Here is a 19,593-nt window from a genome sequence, read left to right as displayed (position 1 = left end):
CTTCTGTTCCCGATCTCGATCTCGGAGTGGGTAGGTTGATTCCTTCCTAGAAGAGTCTCTTAGCTGGGAGGTTTCTTCCATGTTGATATATTTTTCTGCCCGCTCCTGTACCTCGTATAGGGAGGTCGAGTATCGTTTGGATAGGGATTGGCTAAACGGTCCCTCTTTTAGGCCATTTGCTAGTCCCATGATGGCCGCTTCAGTGGGCAAGTGTTGTATGTCCAGGCAGGCTTTGTTGAATCGCTCCATGTATTCTCGGAGAGTTTCTTGGTTACCTTGTTTGATCCCGAGTAGACTGGGGGCATGCTTTGCCTTGTCCTTTTGAATGGAGAACCTTGTTAGGAATTTTTTGGTTAGGTCTTCGAAGCTGGTGATTGATCTTGGTGGCAGGTTGTCGAACCACTTCATGGCTGACTTGGTGAGAGTGGTGGGGAAGGCTTTGCACCGAATCGCGTCGGAGGCATCAACTAGGTACATTCTGCTTCTGAAGTTGCTGAGGTGGTGACTTGGATCGGTGGTGCCGTCGTAGAGATCCATATCGGGTGGTTTGAAGTTTCGCGGTACCTTCTCCTTCATGATCTCTTGCGTGAAGGGATCATGGTTGCCTTTGGGGGTGGTGTCGCGTTCTGTCCGATCTTTCAGGTTGGCCTCTATTTTCCGCAGTTTTTCTTCTAATTCTCTGCGCTTGCGAGCCTCCCTTCTCAGATCTTGTTCAGTTTCTTTTTGCTTCTTTATGTCCTCTTCGAGTTGTTTCAGTCGGTTTTGTTGTGCCCGGACTGCTTCTAGAATTTCCGAGCTCTTTTCTTTTTCGGGATTTTGTGGATCCTTGTTTGGGAGTGATGTTTTTGGGCAATTCTGTTTGTTTCCTCCTGGAGTGCGTGGTGATAGAGGGCTGTCCGGTCGTTCTCCGGTGTCAACTTCCTCCTCTTGTTCTGATGCAGCGTGGTCATTGTTGAGTGGGTCGTCCGCCATGGTGAAGGGATGACTTCCAGGTCCCCGGCAACGGCGCCAATGTTCCGGGGGTTACCTGAAACGCGTAGCTCGGTCGTCTAGAGATGCCCGAGGTGGGGGTCAGGGACCCGAGCTTGATGTGTTGGCGGTTGGTGGTTGTACCTGCAATGACACTCCGATGCTTAAGTTAGCATGGGTCCAAGCAGATATGTGTAGAATGTAGAATGTGTGTCATTCCTGGGTGCTCCAGTGTATTTATAGTAGTTTGGCCGTGATCTTCCCTGGATAAGATATTCTTATCTTATCTTATCTTTCGGGAGTTTTATCCCTATCTTTGTGGAACCGCCTTTGCTAGGCCTTTTCGGCCTTTAGGTTTTGGGCTGCGTTCCTTTTGATGGGCCTTCCTTGCTTTGTTGTCCGAGGTCCGACCTCTAGGCGTGGGCCTTAGGACGAGGTCGGACTTTTCATAGATTTGCCGAGTTGGAGGAGCTCGGTCAGGGTATGAACACTAACCATCTACCTAAGTGCTTGAAAAACAAGCAACTTCCAATAATTGTGCAGAAAAGACACTCATCCTCTTAAAAGAATCATCACCAAGGGAAATGCAAAAGTAAAAGATGATGATGAAAAAAGGAAAAGCTGCAAGACACTTTTGAGAGGTTGTATTGTCACAAAATTCACTCTGCTTTGAAATATTCTGAATGAGAAGCTGCTGTTTACCTTGATACTTAGTGCAAATAATGCAAATTTTTATGTCCGTTAAATGCACTAGTTGAAATGCCTGTTTTCATCTTCATCTGCATTAAATTCTGTCTTGTTTTCCTTTTGCATCAGTAAGAGAAAATGTTTGAAATAGAAAGTAATTGTCGAATGTGGTAGGAATTAGAATGAAATTCAGTGGTGGTAATTGCTTGATTGGATGATAAGCTCAATAATAAAAGCTGCAGAATAGAATGTTCTTTGTAGTGTGAACTCATTTGCTGTTATAAAACCTTTTATTAATGAACATCCCTTGAAAATGAAGAAAGGTAAGAAGAAAAAGAAAAAGAAAAGCCAAGGATTGGCAACAAAATGAAAGAAACAAATAATAAGGATAGACACCAATAGCTTGGACCTTAGGACATATGTCTGTGGTGCTTCTTGTACTAGGATCTGCTTGGACAATTGGCTTCTGAGGAGTCTTCTAAAACTTGGTAACTTGGGTTAACTAACCCGGGATTATCAACCGAAAGTCCATTATCAAGAGCATCCTAGTTACAAAGCATTTAGCAACCCAAAGAGGTGTTGGGCATCAATGTTCCTAAGAAGAATTATGAGCCAAGTGTCTGTAGTGATGAAGTGTTGAGAAAAATTGAGCCAAAAGGCTACTTGATAAACCACTATTTTATGGTTTATCTTGTGCTCAATTGAGTGGTTTTTATCTACTCTTTACCCACTTATTCATACTATTTGCATGGTTTTACATTTGCCTTCCTAATTATGTGCTTTGATTGAAAACATGTTTCTTTGGACTTATATTTGCTAATATTAATCCTCTCTTATTACCATTAGATGCCTTGATATGTGTGTTAAGTATTTTCAGAGATTATAGGGCAGGAATGGCTCAGAGGATGGAAAGGAAGCATGCAAAAGTGGAAGGAATACAATAAGTTGGAGAAATTGCTAAGCTGTCCAGCCTGATCTCTTCGCACTCAAACAGCTATAACTTTAGCTACAGAGGTCCAAATGACGCGGTTCCAGTTGTGTTGGAAAGCTAACGTCCGGGGCTTCGATTTGATATATAATATGCTATAGTTTCTCTGACGCTAGATGACGCGACCACGTGATCCATGCGGCCGCGTCGCAGTGACGAAAAACCAGCGTGGCAAAATTCGAAACCAGCGAATTCTGGACTGTTTTTGACCCAGATTAGAGGCTATAAAATGGGGGAATCCATTCATTCAAAAACAGGCTCTTATAATTCACTTTTCATGTTTTAGATGTAGTTTTAGAGAGAGAGATACCTCTCTCTCTCTTAGGATTAGGATTTAGGACTTCTCTTAATTTTAAGAGTGACTCTCGATCCAGGTTCAATGTTCTCTTAAATTATTTTTACTTTATATTTCTCTTCCATTTGGAATACTCTAATGATTTTACTTGTATCGGATTTATGTTGCCCAATTGGCTTATGACTTTCATGTTAGGATTTTCTTAATTAATGTTATTTGATTTCAGTTATTATTGCTCTCTTTTATTTATGTTACCATTGCTTCCCATCTGAAGGCATTTTTATTCCAGTAGATATACTTTTTCCCCTTTTGGGTTTGGTTAAGAAATCAGTAACTCAGGAGTTATCCAACTCAACAGCATAATTGATAATTGTTATCTTGCCAATTGAATTGAACTTCAATAATCCCAATCTTTTCTTAGGAATTAACTAGGATTTGAAGATCAAACTAATTAGTCACTTGACCTTCCTCTGCTTTAAGTAAGGGTTAACTAAGTGAAATTAAGATTCAATTTTCATTATCATTGATAAGGATAACTTGGTCTGGACTTCCAATTTCTAATACCTTGCTAAGAGTTTATGTTTATTGTTATTATTTTATTCCCTCTGCCATTGCTTTTTTAACTTTTTACCTTGATCCAAAAACCCCAAAACATACCTTTGCATAACCAATAATAAGAACACCTCCCTGCAATTCCTTGAGAAGACGACCTGAGGTTTAAATACTCGGTTAACAATAAGAACACCTCCCAAACACTATTCTTTTAACTTTTTGCTCACTTTTAATTTTCTCTCTTTTAATTTTCATTTTTAAAATTTGGGAAATTGGGATCAGATCTAAGTTTGCTTTCTGTGTTCATTTCTCTTTTCTTCTACAACTTCTATTTTATGTTTTGGGTTTTAAACTCAGATTGAAGAACTCCACTGAAATTCTTCATCTGAGAATCATCTTTTACTTTTCCTTTTTATAGTTCTTAGAATTGGAAATTGGATCTTGTTCCGAGGGTTACCTGAAACGTATAGCTCGGTCGTCTGGAGAGGCCCGAGGTGGGGGTCAGGGACCCGAGCTTGATATGTAGAGTGGTTGGTGGTTGTACCTGCAATGACACTCCGATGCTTAAGTTAGCATGGGTCCAAGCAGATATGTGTAGAATGTGGAATGTGTGTCATACCTGGGTGCCCCAGTGTATTTATAGTAGTTTGGCCGTGATCTTCCCTGGATAAGATATTCTTATCTTATCTTATCTTTCGGGAGTTTTATCCCTATCTTTGTGGAACCGCCTTTGCTAGGCCTTTTCGACCTTTAGGTTTTGGGCTGCGTTCCTTTTGATGGGCCTTCCTTGCTTTGTTGTCCGAGGTCCGACCTCTAGGCGTGGGCCTTAGGACGAGGTCGGACTTTTCATAGATTTGCCGAGTTGGAGGAGCCCGGTCAGGGTATGAACAGATCTCATCTTCTTTTCTGTTTTCATTTTATTTCTTTTGCAATTTCTTCTTTACTTTTTGGTCAATAGAGTAAGTGAGATCTAGATTTGCTTGCTGTTCTTGTTACTCTCTTGCAATTGTCAAATTTCTCTTTTAGGATTTCATAATTGAGCTAAGCTTTCTTGCTGTTTTGATTCTTCTGCAATTTTTCATTTCTGTTTTAGTTCTTCTGCAATTTCTCTTCATCTCATACTTCTTTAATTTACTGCACTTTACATTTTCCAGCTCAGTTTCGAATCCCAGTACCCAAATCCCTTTATTCTTCACGCAATTTAAGTTTCTTAGCAATTTAGATTCAGCAATTTAAATTTCTTGCACTTTAAGTTTCAATCATTTACCTTTCTTGCAGTTTAAGTTTCAGCTCTTTTACTTTCTTGCATCTTAAGTTTCTGCAATTTACTTCTTCTGCACTTTAAGATTCAGCCAATTTTCATTCTCCCTTTTATTTCCTTGCAATTTTATGTCTGTTAATCACGTTTCACTCAAATCATCAACTATTCGCTTAACTAAATTCATCACCTAACTAAAGTTGCTCAATCCATCAATCCCTATGGGATCGACCTCACTCTGGTGAGTTATTACTACTTGATGCGACCTGGTACACTTGCCGGTGAGTTTGTGTGGAATCATTTTTCCCTCATCACCCTTCTTTGAAGCTTGTGGTTCCTCATCCTTCTCCTTGAGCTCTTCCTGCTTCTTTTCTTCAATTACCACTTTCTTCTTACTGCCAACCTTGTCATCTTCCAATGTTCTTTCACTACTAAGTTGGATTGCTTTACATTCTTCTTTGGGGTTTAGAATGGTATCACTGGGGAAGGTATTAGTTGGTCTCTCTGGTTGTTTGGACAATTGGCCTATTTGTCTCTCCAGGTTTCTCAATGAAGCTTCATGGTTTTTATTAGCTAGCTCTTGATGTTTCATCATCTTCTCCATCATCATCTCTAGATTGGAGATTCTTTAGGACTCTTGGGGTAGTTGTGGTTGAGTGTGAGATGAGGATGGTTGGTGGAAATTGTTTTGGTTAGTTGATGGGTTGTGGGGTGGATAGAAGTTAGAATTGGGGTAGTTGTTTTGTGGTTTTCTGTATGGATTTTGGTTAGTTTGCTGATGGTTCTGGTGGTTTGTGTGGGAGTTGCTTGAGTTTGAATTCCTTTGCCATGAATTTTGGTTCTGGATGTCTCCCCACCTTAGATTAGGGTGGTTCCTCCAAGAAGAGTTGTAAGTGTCACCATAAAATTCATTCTGACTAGCACCTTGGTTGTGCATTGATGAGCGGATAATTTGTATGCTTTTTGGCATTGTTTTTAGTATATTTTTAGTATGATCTAGTTAGTTTTTAGTATATTTTTATTAGTTTTTAGTTAAAATTCACTTTTCTGGAATTTACTATGAGTTTGTGTGTTTTACTGTGATTTCAGGTATTTTCTGGCTGAAATTGAGGGACCTGAGCAAAAATCTGATTCAGAGACTAAAAAGGACTGCAGATGCTGTTGGATTCTGACCTCCCTGCACTCGAAGTAGATTTTCTGGAGATACAGAAGCCCAATTGGCGCACTCTTAACGGCGTTGGAAAGTAGACATCCTGGGCTTTCCAGCAATATATGATAGTCCATACTTTGCTCGAGATTTGATGGCCTAAACCGGCGTTCAAAGTCACCCTCAGAATTCCCAGCGTTAAACGCCGGAACTGGCACAAGGATGGGAGTTAAACGCCCAAACTGGCATAAAAGCTGGCGTTTAACTCCAAGAAGAGTCTCTACACGAAAATGCTTCAATGCTCAGCCCAAGCACACACCAAGTGGGCCCGGAAGTGGATTTTTATGTCATTTACTCATCTCTGTAAACCCTAGGCTACTAGTTCCCTATAAGTAGGACCTTTTTCTATTGTATTTTCATCTTCGGACATCTAGTTCTTAGATCAGATCTTGGTTCTTCTGGTTCCCTCTCTGGGGCCGAAGCCAATGATCACTTTTGTTCTTATGTATTTTCAACGGTGGAGTTTCTACACACCATATATTAAGGTGTGGAGCTCTGTTGTACCTCGAGTATTAATGCAATTACTATTGTTCTTCTATTCAATTCCGCTTGTTCTTGTTCTAAGATATCACTTGTTCTTCAACTTGATGAATGTGATGATCCGTGACACTCATCATCATTCTCACCTATGAACGTGTGCCTGACAACCACCTCCGTTCTACCTTAGATTGGGTGGATATCTCTTGGATTCTTTAACCGAAATCTTCGTGGTATAAGCTAGAACTGATGGCGGCATTCAAGAGAATCCGGACGGTCTAAACCTTGTCTGTGGTATTCTGAGTAGGATTCAATGATTGAATGACTGTGACGAGCTTCAAACTCGCGATTGTGGGGCGTTAGTGACAGACGCAAAAGAATCACTGGATTCTATTCCGACATGATCGAGAACCGACAGCTGGATAGCCGTGCCATGACAGGGTGCGTTGAACATTTCCACTGAGAGGATGGGAGGTAGCCACTGACAACGGTGAAACCCTTGCATACAGCTTGCCATGGAAAGGAGTAAGAAGGATTGGATGAAGACAGTAGGAAAGCAAAGAGATGGAAAGAACACAGCATCTCCATACGCTTATCTGAAATTTTCACCAATGAATTGCATAAGTATCTCTATCTTTATCTTTATGTTTATTCATATATCACCCTTACCCATTTGAGTTTGCCTGACTAAGATTTACAAGGTGACCATAGCTTGCTTTATACCAACAATCTCTGTGGGATCGACCCTTACTCGCGTAAGGTTTATTACTTGGACGACCCAGTACACTTGCTGGTTAGTTGTGCGAAGTTGTGTTTATGCCATGGTGTTGAACACCAAGTTTTTGGATTATTTGAGTTGTAGTGATCACAATTTCGTGCACCAAGTTTTTGGCGCCGTTGCCGGGGATTGTTGAGTTTGGACAACTGACGGTTCATCTTGTTGCTTAGATTAGGTATTTTTCTTCAGAGTTCTTAAGAATGAATTCTAGTGTTTCAAGGTGATGTTCTTATCATCACCAAAGCTGATTAATCTTCATCAATTTAGCTCTTGAATGCAATGTTCTGCTGAAGCTTGGCTAGGCATGTCTAATTTCTTTAGACTGAAGGTTTAGACTAACATTGCATGATTCCTGGAATTCTCATTAAGAATTTTGATATCTTTATTTTCCACTTAATTTTCGAAAAAAAAACCAAAAAATTACAAAATCATAAAATCCAAAAAATATTTCTTGTTTGAGTCTAGTGTTTCATTTTAAGTTTGGTGTCAATTGCATGTTTCTGTTCTTCTTGCATTTTTCATGTGTCTTCTGTGATCTTCAAGTTTTTCTTGATGATTTACTTGCTCTGATCTTTAAATTCTCTTGACTTGAGTGTTTTGTGTTTCTCATATGCATTCTTATTTTATCAGTGTCAGTAGTATACAAACTACTAAGTTTGGTGTCTTGCATGCATTGTTATTTGATTTTAGTTGCATTTTGATTATTCCTCATTATTAAAAATCCAAAAATATTTTTAATTTGTGTCTTTTCAAGTCAATAATACAGAGAATTGAAGATTTAGAACATACAGCAGAGGAATTACACAGAAAAAGCTGGGCGTTCAAAACGCCCAGTGAAGAAAGCAAACTGGCGTTTAAACGCCAGCCAGGGTGCCTGGCTGGGCGTTTAACGCCCAAAAGGGTAGTGATTTGGGCGTTAAACGCCAGAATGTGCACCATTCTGGGCGTTTAACGCCAGGATGGCACAAGAGGGAAGATTTTGTTTTCAAATCAAATTTTTTTTTTAGTTTTCAAAATCTTTTCAAAGTCAAATCTTTTTCAAATCATATCTTTTCAATCAAATCTTTTTCAAAATCAATTTCTTTCCATTTTCAAGGATACTTGCTATCAATTGATTATTTGATTCAACATTTCAAGTATGTTGCCTTTTCTGTTGAGGAAGCTTTAATGTTTGAATCATATCTTTTCTTGTTAGCCAAGTTATTCATTTTTAAAATCAAATCTTTTTTTAAAAAAAATGTTTTTCAAATCATATCTTTTTAATCACATCTTTTTCAAAATAGTTTTCAATCAAATCTTTTTAATTTCTAATTTCAAAATCTTTTCAAAAAACACTTGATCTCTTTTCTACTCTTGGTTTTCGAAAATCACTTATTGTTTTTCAAAATATTTTTAAAATATTTTACTTAATTTTTGAAAAACTTCTTCCCCTCTTCCCACATCCTTCTATTTATGGAGTAACACTATTCCTTAATACACAATTCAAACTCAATCTTCCTTGATAAGTTCGAATTTTCTACCTCTTCCTTCTATTTTTCTTTTCCTCTGACACATCAAGGAATCTCTATACTGTGACATAGAGGATTCCATATTTTCTTGTTCTCTTCTCTTTCATATGAGTAGGAGCAAAGACAAAAGCATTCTTGTTGAGGCTGACCCTGAACCTGAAAGGACCTTGAAGCGAAAGCTAAGAGAAGCTAAGGCACAATTCTCTGTAGAGGACCTAACAGAAATCTTCAAAGAAGAAGACCCCATGGCAGCCGAAAACAACAACAATGCCAACAATGCAAGGAAGGTGCTGGGTGACTTTACTGCACCTACTCCTGACTTCTATGGGAGAGGCATCTCTATCCCTGCCATTGGAGCAAACAACTTTGAGCTTAAGCCTCAATTAGTTTCTCTAATGCAACAGAATTGCAAGTTCCATGGACTTCCATTGGAAGATCCTCATCAGTTCTTAGCTGAGTTCTTGCAAATCTGTGACACTGTCAAGACTAATGGGGTTGACCCCGAGGTCTACAGACTTATGCTATTCCCTTTTGCTGTAAGAGACAGAGCTAGAACATGGTTGGATTCTCAACCTAAAGAAAGCCTGAACTCTTGGGAAAAGCTAGTCAATGCCTTCTTGGCAAAGTTCTTTCCACCTCAAAAATTGAGTAAGCTTAGAGTGAAAGTCCAAACCTTCAGACAGAAGGAAGGAGAATCCCTCTATGAAGCTTGGGAAAGATACAAACAATTAATCAGAAAGTGTCCCTCTGATATGCTTTCTGAATGGAGCATCATAGGTATTTTCTATGATGGTCTGTCTGAACTGTCCAAGATGTCTTTGGATAGCTCTGCTGGAGGATCTCTTCATCTGAAGAAGACGCCTATAGACGCTCAAGAACTAATTGAAATGGTTGCAAATAACCAATTCATGTACACTTCTGAAGGGAATCCTGTGAACAATGGGACAAATTAGAAGAAAGGAGTTCTTGAGATTGATACTCTGAATGCCATAATGCCTCAGAACAAGATATTGACTCAGCAAGTCAATTTGATTTCTCAAAGTCTGTTTGGAATGCAAAATGCACCAGGCAGTACTAAGGAAGCTTCATCTGAAGAAGAAGCTTATGATCCTGAGAACCCTTCAATGGAAGAGGTGAATTACATGGGAGAACCCTATGGAAACACCTACAATCCTTCATGGAGAAATCATTCAAATCTTTCATGGAAGGATCAACAGAGACCTCAACAAGGTTTCAACAACAATAATGGTGGAAGAAACAGGTTTAGCAATGGCAAGCCTTTTCCATCATCTTCTCAGCAACAGACAGAGAGTTCTAAGCAGAACACCTCTGACTTAGCAACCATGGTCTCTGATCTAATCAAAACCACTCAAAGTTTCATGACTGAAACAAGGTCCTCAATTAGAAACTTAGAGGGACAAGTGGGTCAGCTGAGCAAGAAAATTACTGAACTCCCTCCTAGTACTCTTCCAAACAATACAGAAGAAAATCCAAAAGGAGAGTGCAAGGCCATCAACATGGCCGAATTTGGAGAGGAGGGAGAGGCAGTGAACGCCACTGAGGAAGACCTCCATGGACGTCCACTGACCTCCAATGAGTTCCCTAATGAGGAACCATGGGAATCTGAGGCTCCCACTGAGACCATAGAGATTCCATTGGACTTACTTCTGCCATTCATGAGCTCTGATGAGTATTCTTCCTCCGAAGAGGATGAGTATGTCACTGAAGAGCAAGGTGCTAAATACCTTGGAGCAATCATGAAGCTAAATGACAAGTTATTTGGAAATGAGACTTGGGATGATGAACCTCCTTTGCTCACCAAAGAACTGGATGACTTGTCTAGGCAGAAATTACCTCAAAAGAGACAAGATCCTGGGAAGTTCTCAATACCTTGTACCATAGGCACCATGACCTTCAAGAAGGCCTTGTGTGACCTAGGGTCAAGTGTAAACCTCATGCCTCTTTCTGTAATGGAGAAGCTAGAGATCTTTGAGGTGCAAGCTGTAAAAATCTCACTAGAGATGGCAGACAATTCAAGAAAATAAGCCTATGGACTTGTAGAGGATGTTCTGGTAAAAGTTGAAGACCATTACATCCCTGCTGATTTCATAGTCCTAGAGACTGGGAAGTGCATGGATGAATCCATCATCCTTGGCAGACCCTTGCTAGCCACAGCAAAGGCTGTGATTGATGTTGATAGAGGAGAATTGATCATTCAAGTGAATGAAGAATCCCTTGTGTTTAAGGCTCAAGGATATACCTCTGTCACCATAGAGAGGAAGCATGAAGAGCTTCTCTCAAAACAGAGCCAAACAGAACCCCCACAGTGAAACTCTAAGTTTGGTGTTGGGAGGCCACAACCAAATTCTAAGTTTGGTGTTGAACCCCCACATTCAAACTCTAAGTTTGGTGTTAGGAGGTTCCAACATTGCTCTGAGCATCCCTGAGGCTCCATGAGAGCCCTCTGTCAAGCTACTGACATTAAAGAAGCGCTTGTTGGGAGGCAACCCAATGTTATATTTTATCTATTCTCTTTTGTTATTTTATGTTTTCTGTAGGTTGATGGTCATGAGAAGTCACAAAATCAATGAAAAAAGCAAAAACAAAATGAAAAACAAAAAGAAAAACAGCACACCCTGGAGGAAGAACCTGCTGGCGTTTAAACGCCAGTAAGGCTAGCAGATGGGCGTTTAACGCCCAGTCTGGCACCATTCTGGGCGTTTAACGCCAGAAAGGGGCACCAGACTGGCGTTAAACGCCAGAGAAGAGCAAGAACTTGGCGTTAAATGCCAGAAATGGGCACCAGCCTGGCGTTTAACGCCAGAATTGGCAAAAAGAGCAATTTTGCTCGCCACTTGGTGCATGGATGACTTTTCCTTGACACCTTAGAATCTGTGGACCCCACAGGATCCCCACCTACCCCTCCACTCTCTCTTTTTCACCCATTCACCAATCACCTCAACACCTCTTCCCCAAAAACCCTTCACCTATCTAATCCCATCTTTCTCTTCACCACTCACATCCATCCTTCATAAAACCCCACCTACCCCACCATTCAAATTCAAACCACTTTCCCTCCCAAACCCACCCATACATAACCGAACCATAACCCTCCCCCCACTCCTATATAAACCCATCTTCACTCCTTCATTTTCACACCACCTAAACACTACTTCTCCCCCTTTGGCCGAAACACAAGCCATCTCCATCTCCTCTATTTCTTCTTCATCTACTCTCTTCTTTCTTCTTTTGCTCGAGGACGAGTAAACCTTTTAAGTTTGGTGTGGTAAAAGCATTGCTTTTTGTTTTTCCATAACTATTTATGGCATCCAAGGCCGGAGAAACCTCTAGAAAGAGGAAAAGGAAGGCAAAAGCTTCCACCTCCGAGTCATGGGAGATGGAGAGATTCATCTCAAAGGTGCATCAAGACCACTTCTATGAAGTTGTGGCCTTGAAGAAGGTGATCCCCGAGGTCCCTTTTAAACTCAAAAAGAGTGAATATCCGGAGATCCGACATGAGATCCGAAGAAGAGGTTGGGAAGTTCTTACCAACCCCATTCAACAAGTCGGAATCTTAATGGTTCAAGAGTTCTATGCCAATGCATGGATCACCAAGAACCATGATCAAAGTGTGAACCCAGACCCAAAGAATTGGCTTACAATGGTTCGGGGGAAATACTTGGATTTTAGTCCGAAAAATGTAAGGTTGGCATTCCACTTGCCCATGATGCAAAGAGATGAACATCCTTACACTAGAAGGGTCAACTTTGATCAAAGGTTGGACCAAGTCCTCACAGTCATTTGTGAAGAGGGCGCCCAATGGAAGAGAGATTCAAGAGGAAAGCCGGTTCAATTGAGAAGGCATGACCTCAAGCCCGTGGCTAGGGGATGGTTGGAGTTCATCCAACGCTCAATCATTCCCACTAGCAACCGGTCCGAAGTTACTATAGACCGGGCTATCATGATTCATAGCATCATGATTGGAGAAGAAATAGAAGTTCATGAGGTGATATCCCAAGAACTTTATAGGGTGGCGGACAAGTCCTCTACCTTGGCAAGGTTAGCCTTTCCTCATCTCATCTGTCACCTCTATTATTCAGTTGGAGTTGACATAGAGGGAGACATCCCCATTGATGAGGACAAGCCCATCACTAAGAAGAGGATGGAGCAAACAAGAGATCCCTCTCATCATCAAATCCCTGAGATGCCTCAAGGGATGCACTTTCCTCCACAAAACTATTGGGAGCAACTAAACACCTCCCTAGGAGAATTGAGTTCCAACATGGGACAACTAAGGGTGGAGCACCAAGAACATTCCATTCTCCTCCATGAAATTAGAGAAGATCAAAGAATCATGAGAGAGGAGCAACAAAGACAAGGAAGAGACATTGAGGAGCTCAAGCACTCCATAGGATCTTCAAGAGGAAGAACAAGCCGCCATCACTAAGGTGGACCCGTTCTTTAATTTCCTTGTTCTTTATTTTCCTGTTTTTCGAATTTTAATGCTTATGTTTATCTATGTTTGTGTCTTGTGATCATTAGTGTCTTAGTGTCTATGCCTTAAAGTTATGAATGTTCTATGAATCCATCACCTTTTTTGAATGAAAAATGTTCTTAATTGAAAAAGAGAAGAATTGCATGAATTTTGAATTTTATAACAGTTTAATTATTTTGATGTGGTGGCAATATTTTTGTTCTCTGAATGTATGCTTAAACAGTGCATATGTCTTTTGAATTTGTGGTTCATGGATGTTGGCTCTTGAAAGAATGATGAAAAAGGAGACATGTTACTGAGGATCTGAAAAATCATAAAAATGATTCTTGAAGCAAGAAAAAGCAGTGAATACAAAAAAAAAAGAAGGAGAAAAACGAAAAAAAAAAACGAAAAAAAAAGAAGAAAGAGAAAGAAAACAAAAAAAAGAGAGAAAAGAAAAAATGAAAGTTGTGATCCAAGGCAAAAAGAGTGTGCTTAAGAACCCTGGACACCTCTATTTGGGGACTTTAGCAAAGCTGAGTCACAATCTGAAAAGGTTCACCCAATTATGTGTCTGTGGTATGTATGTATCCGGTGGTAATACTGGAAGACAGAGTGCTTTGGGCCACGGCCAAGACTCAATGAGTAGCTGTGTTCAAGAATCATCATACTTAACTAGGAGAATCAATGACACTATCTGGATTCTGAGTTCCTAAAGAAGCCAATCATTCTGAATTTCAAAGGATAGAGTGAGATGCCAAAACTGTTCAGAGGCAAAAAGCTAAAAGCCCCGCTCATCTAATTAATACTGATCTTCATAGATGTTTTTGGAATTCATTGCATATTCTCTTCTTTTTATCTTATTTGATTTTCAGTTGCTTGAGGACAAGCAACAATTTAAGTTTGGTGTTGTGATGAGCAGATAATTTGTACGCTTTTTGGCGTTGTTTTTAGTATGATCTAGTTAGTTTTTAGTATATTTTTATTAGTTTTTAGTTAAAATTCACTTTTCTGGACTTTACTATGAGTTTGTGTGTTTTTTTGTGATTTCAGGTATTTTCTGGCTGAAATTGAGGGACCTAAGCAAAAATCTGATTCAGAGACTAAAAAGGACTGCAGATGCTGTTGGATTCTGACCTCCCTGCACTCGAAGTGGATTTTCTGGAGCTACAGAAGCCCAATTGGCGCGCACTCAACGGTGTTGGAAAGTAGACATCCTGGGCTTTCCAGCAATATATGATAGTCCATACTTTGCCCGAGATTTAATGGCCCAAACCGGCTTTCAAAGTCACCCTCAGAATTCCCAGCGTTAAACGCCGGAACTGGCACAAGGATGGGAGTTAAACGCCCAAACTGGCATAAAAGCTGGCGTTTAACTCCAAGAAGAGTCTCTACACGAAAATGCTTCAATGCTCAGCCCAAGCACACACCAAGTGGGCCCGGAAGTGGATTTTTATGTCATTTACTCATCTCTGTAAACCCTAGGCTACTAGTTCCCTATAAGTAGGACCTTTTTCTATTGTATTTTCATCTTCGGACATCTAGTTCTTAGATCAGATCTTGGTTCTTCTGGTTCCCTCTCTGGGGCCGAAGCCAATGATCACTTTTGTTCTTATGTATTTTCAACGGTGGAGTTTCTACACACCATAGATTAAGGTGTGGAGCTCTGCTGTACCTCGAGTATTAATGCAATTACTATTGTTCTTCTATTCAATTCCGCATGTTCTTGTTCTAAGATATCACTTGTTCTTCAACTTGATGAATGTGATGATCCGTGACACTCATCATCATTCTCACCTATGAACGTGTGCCTGACAACCACCTCCGTTCTACCTTAGATTGGGTGGATATCTCTTGGATTCTTTAACCGGAATCTTCGTGGTATAAGCTAGAACTGATGGCGGCATTCAAGAGAATCCGGAAGGTCTAAACCTTATCTGTGGTATTCTGAGTAGGATTCAATGATTGAATAACTGTGACGAGCTTCAAACTCGCGATTGTGGGGCGTTAGTGACAGACGCAAAAGAATCACTGGATTCTATTCCGACATGATCGAGAACCGACAGCTGGATAGCCGTGCCGTGACAGTGTGCGTTGAACATTTCCACTGAGAGGATGGGAGGTAGCCACTGACAATGGTGAAACCCTTGCATACAGCTTGCCATGGAAAGGAGTAAGAAGGATTGGATGAAGACAGTAGGAAAGCAGAGAGACGGAAGGAACACAGCATCTCCATACGCTTATCTGAAATTCCCACCAATGAATTGCATAAGTATCTCTATCTTTATCTTTATGTTTATTCGTATATCACCCTTACCCATTTGAGTTTGCCTGACTAAGATTTACAAGGTGACCATAGCTTGCTTCATACCAACAATCTCTGTGGGATCAACCCTTACTCGCGTAAGGTTTATTACTTGGACGACCCAGTACACTTGCTGGTTAGTTGTGCGAAGTTGTGTTTATGCCATGGTGTTGAACACCAAGTTTTTGGATTATTTGAGTTGTAGTGATCACAATTTCGTGCACCATGCATATAGTTAACTTGCTCTGGCTATTGCTCTGCATAGAATTCTTCATTCTGCACCCACCCAGCTGGTGGTTGATTTGTAGTGTTCACTGCTACAACTTGAAGACCATCAATCCTCTTGGCCATCATCTCCATCTGCTGCTGGATTTGTTGATGCATCACCTTGTTTTGTGCCAAAATGGTATCCACACCTTCTAGCTTCAATACACCCTTCCTTTGAGATGGTTGGCGTTGCCTTTGAGGACCATAGAAGTATTGGTTGTTGGTCACAGTGTCAATGAGATTTTGGGCTTCCTCAACTATCTTCATGAGTTGCACTGTGCTTCCTGCTGAATAGTCAAGAGCTTCTTGAGCTCTCAGTGTCAATCCTTCATAGAAGTTTTGAAGTCTATCCCATTTACTGGACATCTCTGGTGGGCACTTCCTGATTAAGGCCTTTTATCTCTTCCGGGCATCATACAGTGACTCTCCATCCATTTGAGTGAATGTTTGTACCTCTGTCTTCAGTCTGATGATTCTTTGGGGTGAATAGAACTTGGCTAGGAATTTGCTCACTAGATCTTCCCAATTGTTGATGCTCTCCTTGGGGAATGTCTCTAGCCATTGAGAAGCCTTGTCTCTCAAGGAGAATGGAAATAGCAGCAACTTATAAATGTCAGGATGCACACCATTGGTTTTGACAGTTTCACAAATCCTTAGGAAGATGGATAAGTGCTGGTTTGGATCTTCAAGTGGACCTCCTCCATAGGAACAATTGTTCTGCACCAGAGTAATTAGTTGAGGCTTCAACTCAAAGTTGTTTGCATGAGTATGCTACTCCCACAGTGCCTTGGATTAGGGAAAGTGTAAGAAGCTAGAACTCTCCTCTGAGGTGGGCCATTGTTGGCCACTTCCTCTGGTGGATTAGGGGGGTTTCCTTCCATATCTTGGTCTTCCTCTTCTGAGTCTTCTTCTCCAACAACTCCCTTCCCTCTTGCTTCTCTTCTCAATCTCAAAAATGTCCTCCCTGGCTCGGAATCAAAGAAGGTGGACTCACCTCTTTTTCCTCCTGGCATAAAACACAAACAAAACCAGAAACCAAAAACAAATCACTCTACTGCTAGAGTGAGGTTAAGGTTAGCTTAAACAAAAACAAAGAAAAATGCTTAATCTAGATTATCACCCTACTTAATCATTGTCAATCTGCATCAATCCCCGGCAACGGTGCCAAAAACTTGATGAGGAAAAAATAATTCCACACAAACTCACCGGCAAGTGTACCGGGTCGCATCAAGTAGTAATAACTCACAAGAGTGTGGTCGATCCCACAGGGATTGATGGATTGAGCAACTTTAGTATGGTGATTTTGATAATTTGGGGTGAAATTTGATTAACAGAAGTAAAATTGCAAGTAACTAAGTGTAGAATGTAAATTGGCAAAATCTTAAAATGCAGAAGTAAATTGCAGAAACTTAAAGTGCAAGAAATTAAAAGAGCTGAAACTTAAATTGCAAGAAAAGTAAATAGCTGAAACTTAAAGTGCAAATAATTTAAATTGCTGAATCTAAATTACCAGGAAACTTAAATTGCATGAAGAATAAAAGGATTTGGGTAATGAAAATCAAAACAAAACTGGAAAATGTAAAGTGCATTAAATTAAAGAACTCTCAGATGAAGAAATTCAAGAGAATAGCTCAATTCAGTACCAAAACAGAAATGGAATATTGCAGAAGAATAACAAAATAGTAAGACAACTAAGAATTTAATTGCTCTCTTAACAAAACAGAAAAGAAGAAATTGCAAAAGCAAGGAAAAAATAGAAAGTAAACTATGATCATATCTCCAACTTATAAAGCTATCAAAGGAAAAATAAAAGGAAACTCCCAGATGAAGAAATTCAGAAGAATTCTTCAATCCGAAGTCTAAGACCCAAAAACAGGAGGTAAAAGTTGCAGAAGAGAGAAAACAAAACAGAAAGAAAAACTCAAATCTGATCACAATTCTAAAAATTCTAAAAGGAAATTAAAAGAGAGCTTCTTAATGAAATCAAATTCCTATCTATTTATACACTTTCCAATTTTGGCTTCCCGTCCTTGGAGTGGGCTTTTTGGCCTCTTATGAAGTGGATCATAATGGCAATTTGTTGCAGCTTCTAGGGGAACGTTGCGTTCTCAAAGTGAGCGCAGCGTTCATTCACCCACGCGTGCGTGTCACTGGTGCACGAAATTGTGATCACACTTTTCACAACTTCGCACAACTAACTAGCAAGTGCACTGGGTCGTCCAAGTAATACCTTACATGAGTAAGGGTCGATCCCATGGAGATTGTTGGCTTCAAGCAAGCTATGGTTAACTTGTAAATCTCAGACAGGAGATTAGTGATAAAAATGATTTCGTTTATGAAAAGTAAATAACATAAAATATATGAGACTTGTGATTCAGTAATGAGGAACAGGTTGAGGTTCCGGAGATGCTCTGTCGTATGAATCTCTACTTTCCTACTGTCTTCTTCTCAAAACACGCATGACTTCCTTCAATGGCAAGCTGTATGTTGGTGGATTACCTTTGTCAATGGCTACCATCCGTCCTCTCGGATGAAAAATACCAGGTACGGTTTCTGCACGGCTAATCAACTGTTGGATCTCTCGTCTTGGATGAAAAATACCAGGTACAGCTACCGCACGGCTAATCATCTGTCGGTTCTCACTAGTGTCGGAATAGGATCTCTCTATCCTTTTGCACATTGTCACTGTGCCCAACATTTGTGAGTTTGAAGCTCGTCACAGTCATCCCTTCCCAGATCCTACTAAGAATACCACAGACAAGGTTTAGACTTTCTGGATCCCAGGAATGCTACCAATTGGTTCTAGCCTCTACCACAAAGGTTCTAATCTCACGGACTCGGTTCGTGGATCAGAAACCCAAGAGATACGCACTCAAGCTGTCGCCCAATGACTACGTTGAGCTCAGATAGAACGGGAGTGGTTGTCAGGCATGCGTTCATAGATTTTAGAATGATGATGAGTGTCACGGATCATCATATTCTCTATATTGAAGTACGAGTGAGTATCTTAGAACAGAATCAAGCGCGATTGAATAGAAAACAATAGTAATTGCATTAATCCATTGAGACACAGCAGAGCTCCTCACCCCCACCTATGGGGTTTAGAGGCTCATGCCATAGAAGATACAATATGGAATGTAAAAAATGTCATGAGTTACAAAATGAATCTCTAAAAGTAGTTTTTATACTAAACTAGTAACTTAGGTTTACAGAAAATGAGTAACTAAGTGCAGATAGTGCATAAATCCACTTCCGGGACCCACTTGGTGAGTGCTTAGGCTGAGCTTTGAAGCTTTCACGTGTATGTGCCTTAAATTGAGGTTAAACGCCACCTTGGGTGCCAAAATGGGCGTTTAACGCCAAGAAGTATGCCAGTTTTGACGTTTTATGCCAGAAAAGGCTTTCTGGCTGCCGTTTAACGCCAGTTTGGGCTATCAAATATCAAGCAAAGTATGAACTATTATATATTGATCGAATGCTCAAGATGTCTACTTTCCAACACAACTGAGGGCGCACCAATTTCGCTTCTGTAGCTCCAGAAAATCCACTTCGAGTGCAGGAGGGTAAGAATCCAACAGCATCTGCAGTCCTTTCTCAGCCTCTGAATCAGATTTTTGCTCAGGTCCCTCAATTTCAGCCAGAAAATACCTGAAATTACGGAAAAACACACAAACTCATAGTAAAGTCCAGAAATGTGATTTTTGTATAAAACTAATAAAAATATAATAAAAGTAACTAAAACATACAAAAAACTATGTAAAAACAATGCCAAAAAGGGTATAAAATATCCACTCATCACAACACCAAACTTAAATAGTTGCTTGTCCC

At 40.3% G+C, this 19,593-nt stretch overlaps 1 non-coding gene across 1 annotated transcript; it reads right to left on the bottom strand.

Annotated features, from left to right (window-relative positions):
• Positions 1 to 9,369: 9,369 nt before the first annotated feature.
• On the bottom strand, positions 9,370 to 9,477 carry LOC130959286 (small nucleolar RNA R71). The gene has a single exon (XR_009078378.1). It is a non-coding gene; the product is annotated as a small nucleolar RNA R71 (small nucleolar RNA).
• Between the last annotated feature and the right edge of the window lie 10,116 nt (positions 9,478 to 19,593).

The sequence above is a fragment of the Arachis stenosperma genome, chromosome 10 (genome assembly GCF_014773155.1).
Source record: "Arachis stenosperma cultivar V10309 chromosome 10, arast.V10309.gnm1.PFL2, whole genome shotgun sequence".
Lineage (NCBI taxonomy): Eukaryota > Viridiplantae > Streptophyta > Magnoliopsida > Fabales > Fabaceae > Arachis > Arachis stenosperma.
This window is presented reverse-complemented; position numbering and strand designations above follow the sequence as displayed.